Source organism: Rhinolophus sinicus, linkage group LG04 (assembly GCF_036562045.2).
Source record: "Rhinolophus sinicus isolate RSC01 linkage group LG04, ASM3656204v1, whole genome shotgun sequence".
NCBI classification, from domain to species: Eukaryota; Metazoa; Chordata; class Mammalia; order Chiroptera; family Rhinolophidae; genus Rhinolophus; species Rhinolophus sinicus.
The window spans coordinates 8106384-8120592 of record NC_133754.1 but is presented as its reverse complement, the minus strand read 5'-3'; the positions used below and the strand labels follow the sequence as shown (position 1 = coordinate 8120592).

The window sequence follows — 14209 nt, the reverse complement described above, 5'->3', positions numbered from 1 at the left end:
GACTGCCATCTTCACCCCCGAATCCCGTGGCTAAGGCAGGGCCTTCACAGAGGGGAAGCACAACCGATATTTGTTAAATGAATGAAGGAGTGTGCCTTGTTGAATGAATAAATGAATGCTATTTGTAAACTAATTTTTCTTTGGGAGAAAAATGGCATTTCAAGTTTTAGGTTAGAGAACAGTTTTCTAAATTCCCCCAATGACGTTGAATTGTAATATGCCTGTAAATATTTGTATCCTTGGTGAAATCTTTATATCATGACCCAGACTGTTTTTATGCCAAAAGTAAGTCTTACAAGCCTGATTGCTGCCTGTCGTTAATTGTTGCAGTGGTCCCACATGATTGTTAGATGCCTGATATTGGCAAAACTCATGTTTTTTACATTCGAATTGGTTAAAATAGTTTATAGCATTTTACAATGATACCACATTAATGCAATTTGAGTGGCTGTTTTGCCTTTTAAAATTGATGTACAGTTTAGATGGCTTTATACTACGAACGCCAATTATTTATAAGTTTGAAATTTGTATTCCTTTTTTCTATAACTTAGACATCAGGCTTTTAGAAATGAAATATCATTGTTTCTGCGGATGTGTCATATTTATCTTTTCATTTAGTGATATCACATCTTTTCCGAGAATATAATCCAGAGAAATACCTCTTAAAGCTATCATGAACTTCCTCAGACCAAAGTCCTAGGAGGTAAGGAACCAGTGGTCCTTTCGTAGCCAGACTTAAGTCTTGGGGTGGATGTAAGATACGGGTAGGAGAGAACTGTGCCTTGCCTTGTCTCCGCCTTCACTAGTAGCCATCCAGAAAACTTTCAAATGGATTTTCCTAAGTAGTCGAGAACCAGTGAGCATGCCCTTGAGTATTCTGGCGAGCCTGGAGTTCTGGGAACCTGGCTTTGTTTGCATAATCAGACCATCGGAGTGTCAGCACATAGATCAGTTTGGTCCAAGGGTGTGTCGTGGTGTGAATAGACACTGCCAGTAATTTGGGAGAGTGGGCTCACCATCTAAAGAACGGTGCCCTGGAGGTGCAGGAGGGTACCGTGTAAGTTGCTGTGCTTGGCATTTCCACGTTCTCCTCACCTGTCTGGGTCTTCTGAAGATCCAGGACTCAGGGACAATGTGGCCAGTACCCTTCAATCTGCTGCTTCTAGTACTTTTTCTCTCCCACAGGCTATGGCACAGCCCACTCCCTACACCCTCTTCCACTTCTGGGCCTGCCCTTAGACATTCATTCATTCAGCAAATGTTTACTGAGAGCCTGCTATATGTAGCAGACCTTGTACCAGCTTCTGGATATGCAGTGGTAGATAACAAGAATTGGCCTCTAAGGACTGAATTTGTAAAAAGTTTTAAAGCCTCCATGAATAGGCCCCTGTCTTTAAAGTATGTGGCCCTGAAATAGGATTCTTGGGATACGAAAAACAAGGACTTGCCTCCCCAGGGGACTGGAATCTGTGCCGTCACAGGGCCCACTGCAGATTAGAAGGGAGAGGATTACAAACTCTCTTAGGGGCTTGAGGTCCAGACCCTTCCAGATTCCACAGACAGAATCCCCTGGGCCTGCTTCATCTGCTCTTCCCCACACACACGCCCCCTATGCCAGGATTTCTGGGGCCCAAAATATGGTGACTGTGTAGACCTGCTTATCCCTGAGTCCAGATGCCAGGGTTTTATGCAGCTGGTTGCCTGGGAGGATGTTCCTTAGGCACCCTGTGGGTGGCCAGTGGGAGACTGCCGTCCAGGTGTGCAGCCTGGCCTGCTTTAACCTTGTGTGATGGAGGGCTGACCTTCATAGTGACCTTTCTGTGCTGTCGTTCCCAGTGGAGGCCACGTGCGCAGCGGCCTCTGTGCTAGGGCTACTTACACATCTGCGTTTCACTCACATGCTGCTCCTCATACTAGGCCTTTCGCAGCTCCGTCCAGATGGTCCTGAGCTGGTGCTCTGACTGGGACGGCGACTGTGCTTCTGTGGACTGAACTTCTAGATCCCATCTTCTCTCCTGAGAGATTCAGCACGAACACAGGCAACAATTGCTCAAGTGTTGAACTAGCACCCTGGTCCCACCAACCGATAGTGACGCAGAGGCTTCTAAGCTGCAGGGGCCACCACGGAAGGCTTGTCTCCTCTTGGCCAGCCTGACTGTCCCACCCATGAAGGGCTCTGGGATTGACCTGGCCTTCGCTGTGGTGTTTTCCTGGCTGAGGTGTTTAGTTCAAGGCCCTTTAGTCCCCCGCCCATTTAGATGAGCTCTGACTTCCGAAACCCATTTGTGGTACAGAAGGAAGCCTCAGACCCTATGAAAGGTGACATCCTGTCTCCCAGAGATACCTGGGATAGGGGCCTATATGGGAAAATAAACTACTGGCAATAAAACTATTTAAAAAAACACCCACCATACGTGTCTGACTGTCAGAAGAAGGCCTGACAGCCCGCGGCCATTTGATTGCAGCAGCAGAACCCTGAGGAGTGTCAGCACCGTGTGGGTTCTGTGCTGACTACAGGGTGGAGTCTTGCTTTCTAAGAAGTTTGATGTTCCAGATCTCAGGAAGCCCGACTCTTTGGTGCCCTGTGAAGAAATTGGGAAGTAGACAGCCATGGTGCTGAAACTCTCCAGAGAATCCCAGAGCTGTTTGCAAGCCTGACTATAAAGTGGCTAGGAAAGAGATTTTCAGTTTAGTAGTTTCTGCCTTAAACATTTTTGCGGTCTCTGGACCCAATTTAAACTTTGCCGAGACCAAATCTTAGTGCATGAAGGCAAAAGTAGGTTTGTAGTTAAGGGAGACAAATGACAATCTAGTGAGCAACAGACACGGGACGTCCAAAGCAATATCTTTTCATCGACAACAGATAGGTTGAGTGCTATCCAGTTGGAGGTTCTTCCTTCTTCCCTCCCTCCCTTCCCTCCCTCCGTCCCTCCCTCTCTCCCTTTCTTTCCTCCTTCCCTCCCTCCCTCCCCACTTCCATCTCTCTCTTCCCTCCCTTCCTCCCCCTTTCCCCCCCTCCCTTGTTCATTGTCGTAGGATGAGACTCACTATTGGTAGCAAATCTGAAGGCTTTGGGGCAGTTCTGGTGCTCAAGTTGTGTTAGCTGATCAGGGCTTGGGAAGGACCAGCCAGCTCTCTTAGGATGCTTTCAGAAGCTGCTGGTAAGCTGTGCCTACTGTTGTGGAACTCAAGGCAGAAGATGGTCTTTCAATCTTGGAGAAAAACAGATTAGTAGCAAGAAACTGATAACAGCCAACATCACAGAGTAGGTGTGGCTACATGACAAATGGTGCCGTGAGATCAGAACTTCCTCAGGCCCCTTGCAGCAAGCCTGAGGGATGTCTTCCGTTGACCCAGACGCCAGGCATGGCCAGGTGGCATGGTGTGTCGGGATCAGCTGGTGGGATTCTTGTTTCTGCAAGTGGGTTGCTTTTATACTTCACTAATGCTTTGTAATATTAGCCCAACACGGTTTAGCATGCACATCTGACAGTGGAAAGCTCCCAGGGTTGTAACCAGAAATCACACAGGCCTGCCACTAGTGTTCAAGCAGGAGAGTGACAGTGTTCTGTGCGCTGTGTGTTTGTATGTATGTTTTATGGTATCTTGTGTATAAGAGCACTGGGTTGAGTGTTTGGTCGCCGTGGTCTGATTTGTCCACAAACTGTGGCCATTGTCTTTTTCAGAATTCCGTCCATGAAGGACACTAACAATAATTAATTTTCCTAGTTGCTCAGCAGTATTATTAGAGCTGCCCTGTTCGTTAGGCACATACTGTGACAAGAGCTGTCAGGATAAAGCAGCTACAGTGTCTCACTTTGGGGACCTGTGTAAGAAGGCAGAGATGTGCGTGCGTGCATGCAGGGAAGCATTGTTCCTGTGCATGTCTTCAGGGTGTGTGTCTTTTCAAGCAGGACCGCCGGAAGTATGCCCACCAGCACGGACTCGCGTGACCACCTTCAAAATGACCTGAAAAACTTCTAGAAGATGTTCACCCGAGCTTTAACACAATATGATCAAGATACACACTTTATAGGCTAGATTGTAACGAAAGTTCTTTCAAGTTTTTAGATTCATCCATGACCTCGCTGTCCACATCATCCAGAATCAGCAGGACTAGTGAAATGTACTGTGTGTGCAAAGACATATGGGTAAGGATATTTATTGCACAAAGATATGTATCGCAAAAGATTGGAAACAATCCAAATGTAAAAGTTAGAGATCTAGTTGGAATGAATTATGAACGACGTCACACACTGGAATGTTACGCGACCCTGAAAAAGAGCAAATCAGCTCTACGTAAAACAACATGGAGTAAACGTCGAATTTTATTCAGTGGGAAAAACCAGATGTGGAACACTGTGCATGTATAAAATTTGACTCCGTGTGTGTGCAATCACACACGTTTAAACCTCAAAAGACCCCATATTTGTCGTGTATGCACAGAGATACACAGATCTCTGGAGAGATGCACACAAGCTGACAAGTATTTATTTGACTCAGGAAGAGAACTCAGTAGCTGGGGACAGGCTTAGGAGGGAGACATACTTTTCATTCTAAACACATTTTGGATTTTTGTGTCACAAATATGTATTAACTACTGAAAAATTTTTAAATGCTGCCTAGGAGCTCTTTCTGGAAGCTTCCTATCAGGTGCGTTTGACAAGACTGGTGGATTTGGCAGGAAGCCCAATGTGGGCACTGCTGGAGATCGTGACAAGGGTACATACCAGACTGTCTGTAAGAGGAGGGAAGGAAGGGATGGGTGAGAGAGCTTGTGGGAAAGGCTGGGAGGCTCTGGCCAGAGGGAATGGAGAAGGGAGAGGAGGAAACTAACAGGAGTTGTTGAAATAGGGAGGATGGTGCATAACGATGCCTTTAATTAAGGGTAGAAATGAGAGTGAAAGCAGGTTTGTGGGGAGCGAAATGAAGACATTGTGAATTTGAAATGCTGGTGAGCTAGCCTGGTGATGTCTGGGGGCAATTGAGAGATGCCTTAAAAACTATTAAAATGGCTTGAAGTACTTTTTTAGTATCATTTTCATGACTCTTTTAAAATTTCAGCATAGTTAAATATCTTCTCTGTTCCTTCAGTGTGATTATGGTGTAATGGAAAAATTAGGTTTCAGAAATGTTTTAGTTTTGTGGTGACCGGTGCAAAGAAGATAATTGTTTTGTTTTGAAATTTCCCATTACATATGTGCCCTGTACAAAGCAATTTACGGTTATAAACCAGAAGAGCTTGTGTCAGGGGAATGCAGCTAATGCATTGTTCCCATCCCTGGTACAGTCTGAAACTACTAAATGAAAGGCAAAACTTTTAATGTGTCCATTAACTAATGCTCACTGCCAATTTACAGTGGAAGTGTGTGTGGCAGCCTACATAAATAATTTCTGAAATCACCGTGGTCCTTGTTATTACAATTAATACTAAAAAACCTCCCAGTTTCCCATGTACAACGTAATATTTCAAATACAGTGCTATATATGATTGCATTTGTTGTCAATATTTTGTAATCCAAAGGTGCCTGGTTTGCAGTAAATTAAATCATCATTACTGTAGTAAATTAAATTATTATTATTATTAATTTTACCAGTACCTTTGCATTTCCTTTCTTGCTTACCTTTAAAGAATGTACAAGTTTTTAGAGGATTGCGATATGACTGTACAGTAGCCCTGATTATTTTTAAGGAGAGAAAAAGCAGCACATGCAGCATTTTCTGCCTGTTTTTCAAGGATGATGTCAGTTTGCAAACTATGTAGAATTATGCAGCTGATTTGTGTGGCCTGCCTTTCGGTTTTGAATTCTTTGACTTACCTTTGGTAGCTGTGAAATACGCTTGCTTTACATTGTCAGTCTAAGTGTTAATTGATTTTGGTCTGGTCTTAGGATGCTGACCAGTAATGTTTAGATTTTTTTAACCAATTTTCATGAACCAAGTATTATTTTTAGTAATAAGATACAGTTATAGCTATTATTGCATGGCTTCATTCTTTTGAGAATTTTTCCAGGAAATGTTGTTTTGTTATTGCTAATCTGATGCTTTCTATATCTCTATTCTTTTATTTTCTGTGGACGTAATTGCTGGGATGACAGTTGTTCTTAGAGCGACCTCTGTCCAGTCCCAGCACAGGGGTGCGGTACACCTCAGGCAGGGTCCAGGACCCACAGGAAGGCAGCGGGATGCAGGCCCTGCTCGTCTGGCATCACAGGGGAGAGAGGTGGTGATGTGAAGCTACAAGAGCCGACTGTCGCCTCTGGTTCTCCTGCTTCCCAAGTTTGCAGTTTTAAACAAGTTCAATGCCTTGTCGTGTCTCGTGCAGGCCAGCCATATGGAAGATAAACGAGATAATACATGTGGCCATACTGACAGCAAAGCACTGTGAACATGTAAGGTGTGTAGGAGTCTCGCAGTGACCTGTTTTTAATGAATTGTTAGTTCCTTTGAAGAAAAGCTGTTTGCATCTGTGCATCCTAATTGAAATCGCGAATATAATAAGAAAATAGATCACAGGTGTATTTGACTTGCCAGTTCTTGACTACAGTATCAAAAGTCATAATTACGTCTTTTTGTTTCTTTTCTGGGCATGGTAGGCTGACTAATGAACCCCAGTGGTGGGCATGTCTTACCTAATGCTTGTGACCGTGACTGTCACTTTATATGACAAAAGGGACTTTGTAGCGGTGATTATGTCAGGGGTCTGGAGATGAAATTAGCCTGGAATATCTGGGGTGGGCCCAGTGTGGTTGATCCCTGGGCCCTTGTCACAGGGAGGTGAGAGGAATTCCAGTCAGAGAGCATGACTGTGGAAGCAGAAAGCCGCAGCGAAGCGGGAAGGGGCTGTGAGCCAGGAAATGCAGGCGACTTCCAGAAGCTGAGAAAGCACGGAAATGGATTCTCCCCTAAAACCTCCAGAAGGAACGCTGCCCTCCAGACACCTTGATGTTAAACTTGTAACCGTCATATCTGTGAGACAACCGTTTGTTATGGCAGCAATAGGAAACTAATGTAAAGAGAATGACTGAACATGAATATCCGTAGTTTGAACTGTAAGAGTATTAAGAGACTTCAGGGTTTTTAATACTGACCTCGATCCAAACTGTTAGTCTTCAAAGAAACAGTGGTTTGTTATCATGAGTATAAATGATGGAGCACCCCAACAAGTAGCACTGAAAGCCTCTCTGGGTAGATTTTCCAAGAGCTTTGTAGTGTTGTTTTTCTAGGGAGAGGAGGGCAGGGAACAGAGTCTGCAGGGGTGGTGGGGGCTGTTTACACTGTGTCTTCCTACCTTTGTTTCTCTGGTGAGCTGGGGGCTTCTGGGAAATGACAATTAGGATCATTACTCGGAAGCAAAGCTTTAAAACAAGATAGTAGCTCCAGGAAGGTGTTAAATAGACTGCTTTCTGTCACCTTTTTAAAATGTAAATTATATAATGTTGAATTCACCTGCTGATTTGAAACGTGTTTGGATTGGATTCTGCCAACTTACGTGTCTTTATTTTATTGTGTTGTTAAACTTATTAATATTTAATATTGTTTATCAAATAGTAGTCAATAAAATTGTGATTTAGAGTATTTTATTTTATTTTTATTTTTTAAAGATTTTTATTATATAGCTAACATACAATATTATAGTAGTTTCAGGTAACATCATAGTTATTCAACAGTGTAGAGTATTTTTTATTTTTAAATTTAAATACAGGACAGATTTGCTTTTTAGAATGTGAGATCCTCTGGAAATACTGTGTACGTAGTGAGCATTTATAGTTTGAGTTTTGAACTAAATAATACATGCAGATGACCTAGAACTTCTCCTTAGGCAGGAAAATCAGAGCACTGGAGCGGACTTCCTCGAGTCGTGACTAATGCCTCCTCTTTATTTTGAGGGCCTGGGGGGACGTTTGACACTTCCTAGTCTACAGTACAGGGGCGCCCGCTAAGGTCAGTAGGGATTATTCAGCTAAAATGACTCATCAGTTAGAAGGATGACCAGTCAGCCAAAACCAAAAGTGTGGAATGATTTTGAAAGATCCTTTTTGACTTGCGGCAAAGGCTTGTATGTGTGTTTGTGTATAAATCTAAACATGGCTCCAAACAGACCCCTGAGAAGATTATTAGATCATTTTGAAAGGGAATAGGGGAGACATTAGTTCAACTACCAAGCAAAAAGACTTGGGATTGTGCTCTGCCTGCAGAATGGAGTTTCCTCATACGTGTCACCTGTAGGGTGATAATGAGGTTTTGCTCGTGCGTAAATTACCTGTCGACCTCAGTCTTATCACTAGTCTATTATTACATCTTTATAAGTTATGTGGCATTGTGGGATTTGTGTTTTGGGTTTCATGGAAGTCCCCCTCTGTCTCCGTGAGCACTTCATGCAGGTCCCACAGTGTTCACAGCTGGAAAATGTATATTCATGGTATTGCTTCAGTATGATAAGGTCTCCTCCTAACCTAAGCCTCTGCTATGTTGTTGATTTAAATTATACTCCCTGTTGAAAATGCCTGTGGAACTTTCTTTGGTCTTGCTGCCAGAAATACATTTCCTGTGGCATTGCACTTTTTTTAGTCTTCTGTTAAAATTCAAGCACCTTTGGGAGAAAATATGCATTAAACCTTTACCATCTGTTAATACCTCAGGGATAAAATGACTTTTTAGGTCAGTAGTTGTCATCTTAGGAAACAGATGGTGCTTGAGGCAACTGGGTGATAAAATAGGGAAATATCGACCCCAGAAGGTAAAGGAGTCAGAGAGTCTACATAGGACCTGCCAACTCAACCACTGGCGGGGGCCCAGGGGAATCTAAGTGTAGGACGTCGCCACCTGAAGGAAACAGCGTGAAGCTGCTTGTTGTGTGAGTGAACAAAGCACCTGTCTGATGTGATGGGTTTTAATTTTGTCATGCTGTGGTGGTTTTATAACACAGCACTCCAGGGTTCACACGGGATGGCCAAACAAATACATCAGAGACCATCATTTTGTGACTATGTTGCAGCACGTGGGGTGCTGTAGGTGGTAGGCTAGTTCAGATTGGTCCCACGCAAAGGAATACTATTAGGGCCCAGGGAGGACCCTGGCTGGACACCTGGGAGCAGAAGGGTGCTGGAAAGGAAGATAGGGAGCCGTAAAGATTAAGAGCCCTTTCTTACATCATTGAGACAAGATCCCGCCTTTACTGCTGGGAAAGTTGGGGGCTTCTACTACCCTCCATGGTTGATAAACAGGAGTGCATCAGAACCCCCTGGGTAGCCTTGCCAAACTGCAGATTGCATCTGAAATTAGCCACGCGTGCCCCCAAATGAGATTTTGATTCACCAAGTCTGGTTTGGAGCAGGGGTGGACGTTTTGAAAAAACTCTTGGCTGATTTCAGGTGCAGTCATATGAGGAGCTGCGCTCTTAGGTGTTGAAATCCCCAGTGTACTCTTTGAAATATGGGAGTATTTCTACTCTCAAACTAGTCACTTAAGATACATGACTACATTGCAGTTTGGCACATTTAAGATGTCAAAGTGATTTATTTCATTCCATAAAGGAAGAAGGAACAAAAAGCAACATACGTAATTTATGAGTTGGACATAGGTTTTATGGGGAAGGATGGAAGAGGTATATTAAGACTGAGCAGTTGGCAACTGAAGACAGAGCAAGCCTAGAATTAAAGAGACATCAGTATACCTGATTCAACTTTAACAAAAGCCTGATTATGTCCCCTACATTATAATAAATAGGGACAATAAAAAAATTATTATAGCACAACTAAGCTTTCCGTTTATCCTGCTGTCCTTGAAAGGCTTCTCACTGCATATGAATTTTTATTTCAGTCATGGCAGTTCAGGATTAATTACTAAAGATAACAATAAGCTTTCTTTAGTAATTAATCCTGAACTGCCATGACTGAAATAAAAATTCATACGCACTGAGCAGCCTTTCGAGGAAAGATTGCAATAGGGCACATGTGATCAGTTCTGAGGAACTTTAGATTAGAAATAAGAATTTCCTCACAGAAAAAGATGTTGGACGTTTAAAATTACCAGAGAAGATTGCAGGGTTTCCTTCATTGCAGAATCAAAAAGCTAAGTTACAATGAGAAGCCGCTTCTCTTGAATGGTTTAGGCATCATACCTACTAGAGATGGCGTGCTGAGCTCCCTGTGCTGTGGGAGTCTGATGCTCCTACGTAAGCCTTTTACCAACGTCTTACATTCCTGCTTTGGAGAAGGTCAGGTGCAGTGCCATTAAGGGGGAACAATGACTCCTGATTTGTTTGTTGATATTTTCCTAATATTGTTTAGGAAGTAGGTCATTATGATTGTTCCTATTTTGGTGGTTTGCTAGTCCCTGACTATTTTGTTGGAAAAATGTCTCCATTTCTGACTTAAGTTCATGTTATTTTTGTCTCTGGACCACACTTACACACAAAAAAGACATACACTGCAGAAGAAATCTGTAGACATATACTTCATTTCTGTCAGCGCTAGGAAGAATTGTGATACTACCACGACTGAGCTTTGGCTTTGTAACAACACTTAGCTGAATTCTTTACTTGGGTTGTCTCATAACCCACCCCACTGTGTGCAGAGCTGTGAATTACTGTTGGGATGCCTGCATGTGCGAGACTGAGGCTCGGAGAGCCCGGCGACCTGTCCACAGGTAAGGAAGGATGCTTTTGGCATTCAGGCTGGGGCAGACTGACCCCAGACTTGGGGCTCTGAATCACTCCGCTGTTACAGTACTGGTTCCCAACTGTGAATTTACAGATTAGCAGTTCCCTGTAATTTACTGCTAGGCAGAAACCTCTCTCATCGTTCAAGTTCTAACAGTGTCATGGGGGACAATAAAATACCTGAAGAACACTGGTTAGCAAACTTGGCCACACTTTGGAGTCACCTGGGAGTTGAAAAAAAGCAACAGTAGCTGGTAGGTGGGTCCCACCTTCATGTGCTCTGAGTTCATTGGGAGAGCGTGTGGCCCAGACGCTGGGATTTTTGAAAATCTCCCAGATGATTGTAACGTGCAGCAGAGTTTGAGAACTCCTGCTTTGGAACAGTGCAAATTTTTAAATTGTAAATTTCCATCCTTCTGTTAGTAGAAAATAGTAAGTTTTTATGATAGAAATACTACATATTTATTTTAGAAACTGCAGACACACCAATAAAAAAATTATCATAATTATCTGTAATTCCTTCACTAAACGATAACCCGCATAGGATTTGGCCGTCTTTTTCTCCTGTGCATATTTATGTACTTAAAGTCTTAACCATAGTGTTACTCCTCTGTAGCATTTTATGTTGTTCATGCCGGGTCATCTTCTCTGCCAGGTTCTCTCTCATGAGGGCACGTGCTTCACCAGACTGGGAAATTCTTGATTCTTATGCACTTATAATACTGTTGTTGATTAACCCTTATAGGCCAGTAACTCTCACAATGGGGCAACGTCTCTAATGAAGAGTTTGTATGTTATCTGAGGTAGCATTCACGAAAACAAGCTGATCAGATGTGTCGCCTTCGTATTCTGACTTGCAGGACACTTTTTCAGACAAGTGAACCTTGATTTGTTGCCTTGTGTTCTTCCTAGATTGTTAAGCTAAAGACCATATGGTTTGCAGCCCTGGGCTCTGGCCTGCAGCACACGCTCGGTTAGTGCTGGGGTGCATGGACAGACAGACAGACAGATGTGTCCTGGAGTCTCAGCTGGGAGTGGTGGTTAGAGCTTGAAAAAACTAATTACTGAAGTAAGTTCAGATGAGCCTGGAAAAATATTATTTGGAGATGTTGGAGTAGTGGGCAGAGACAATGAAAGGGGGCTGAGGTAAGGATGGACTAGGGGACGTTTCAGCTGCAGACTCTTCAAGAAATGTACAAAGCCGTCTAGTTCCAGGACCATCCTAGCCTTGTCCGCCAACAGGCTCAGTCTTCCCTGGGAATAGCCCCCTCTCCGCCTCCCCTCAGTCCTTCAGACTCTCCACCCTGCTAGTCAGAATAGAGGCTAGGTCGGATATGCTTTCAGGGTAAGAAACAGATCATTTTCACCTCTTGCTGCTCCCCAGATGTTTTCCTGGTAAAGATTTGGATGAGAAACCAGTGTGGTGTAATGGGGTTCCGTGAGGGTGCAACCAGAGCCTGTCAGTTAACGCCTGTCATTCCCTTTCCTCCAAAGGTTGGGGTTAGGGAAGAATTTAAATACAAGGTGGGGAGAGGGCTCTGCGTTGAAGGCCTGATGAGGGATTACCTTAGAGGGGAAAGGGTCAGTCTGGGAGACGCTACAGGTTTGCTGGGCCGCCTTGTTTTCCATTCAGCACAGACAGCTCTGGGCTGCTCGCAGGGTATTTTTGGTGGTGCAGCCGCAAAGCCAGACATCTCTGCATTGCATGATTTATGAAGGATCTTATTTTTCATACCCACTTTTTAAAATGTAACTTTATAATCAGTACATTTCCTAAATCAAAATTATTTATAATTGCTTTTTTGGCTCTTAACTTCATTTTTTAAAAAATGTGTTACAATCTTTTCTTGCTCATGATTGTCCATTTTAAACAAATTTTTATTAAAAAGGAGAGATTATAAATGTGTACGTTTTCTGTCATCTGTGTGTAAGATACATGCATGATTTATATTGCTGAAATCCTTTAGAACGGAGGCATTACGTAGTTCCAAAAGTGACAAGAAAAATGAGAAACTATTGTTCTATCCTTCTTCTCCCTTTTTATTGAATTCTTGGTGACTTTTAAAGACTAGAAAGGCATTAAACATAGTTAGAACCATCAGACATCTTGCTTTACTTAGAATTAAACAAAAAACAAAATTAAAGAATAAAATAGCAAACCTCATTTATTTATCTGAATAATATTTGTCTCACTATAACATCATAACAAAAGACAGGGAATCCTTACAGTTACGTCCTGCAGTATAGCTGAATGAATAAATGGATGGATGGATGGATGGATGGATGGATGGATGGATGGATGGATGGAATGGTAGATAGAAGATGTGTTCAGTCCAGTGAAACTTGGAGATTTCTAGAGTGCCGTGCCAGTCGTCACAGACCAGGAGTGTATTAGGATTTAATGGTATCTCTTTTTTGCATTTGATGAGCTGTCCCAGAAAAACATTTGGAAGAAATAAAGCATCCATTTGGCTCCTAAGTAATGAGAGAGGCACTGCCCTCTACATTAACTATTTATTCATGAAGAGAAGAGACCAACTGCTAATAAGCTTTATGCAAAGAGGGCAGGGGAAAACAGAAGGAAATGTAAAGGGCTGGCTCTGTTCAATTTCATGTGCCATTAACAAGCACCCACAGCTGAAGGGCTGGCACGTCCTCCCTGTGATTCTGGCCGGCCGTATTTAAGTAGCAGTGGCTGTCAGATGTATCAAAGGTCTCTTGGTTAAGGAAGGCTTGTGTAGCCTTAAACTAATGACAAATGAGAGGAGGCAGTGACTGGTGAGTAGCTAAGATTCAGCTGATCTCTATAGCTTTGAATAATGGACTTATTTTCTAAGAAAAGCAGTAGTGATTGAGGCTTACTAGTTTACTCCTTTTGGGAAGGGTTCCTTTTTTTTTTTTAAGCTGATTATTGCTTTTTCATGACTTGCGAAATCTGCTCTATTATGCAATATGTAGGTTATCACTTGATCAAATGGCATTTCACCTGAGAAAATGTATTTGCTATATAAATATGTAATTTATGATTTGGAAATCGTTTCTGGGTGGGGACGTAACATTCTGCTCTTCTTCCACAAGTAAGTAAACAGTCCCTTCTTTGCAGTAAATGCTCAGGACTTTGCAACTTAAAAATTACAACCAGAATATCGTATTCGTACAAAAAATAGGGTTTCTTTCCAGTCATTCCAGAATCTTGCTTTGAATTACCTTTGGTGCTATAACAGCATGAAGTTTTCATACTTTTGCTTTAAGATTCTTAATGTAATTTTGCTTTCTTTATTGACGTGAAAAAAGATGAAAGTCACAATTATTTTTTTCCCTTAAAGCCAAGTAAATGAGTTTTATGCTAATTCTTTCTCCTTCTCCCACTAAAAAGTGGTACAGTGGAATTCTATGCAATGGGAAACAATCCTTCAAGTAAATGCTATTAAAATAGAAATAGAAATACATAAATACTTAATAACAATATTCTTGATACCATTTAAACCAATTATAAAATCATTTAATAGTTCGTTTGATTTTCAATTTTTTAAAAAAATTCCATAT

At 42.4% G+C, this 14209-nt stretch overlaps 1 protein-coding gene across 7 annotated transcripts in view; it reads left to right on the top strand.

Annotated features, from left to right (window-relative positions):
• Window positions 1–14209, top strand: part of DGKH (diacylglycerol kinase eta) — a 165129-nt gene that overhangs the window by 81482 nt on the left and 69438 nt on the right. Inside the window, exon 1 of one of the 7 annotated variants that reach the window (XM_019749800.2) lies at window positions 13310–13441. The exons of the other annotated variants lie outside the window; for them this stretch is intronic. The gene's annotated coding sequence lies outside the window, so the exon portion shown is untranslated. Of the gene's footprint in view, window positions 1–13309; window positions 13442–14209 lie in introns of those variants that run through there. 7 annotated transcript variants of the gene reach the window in all.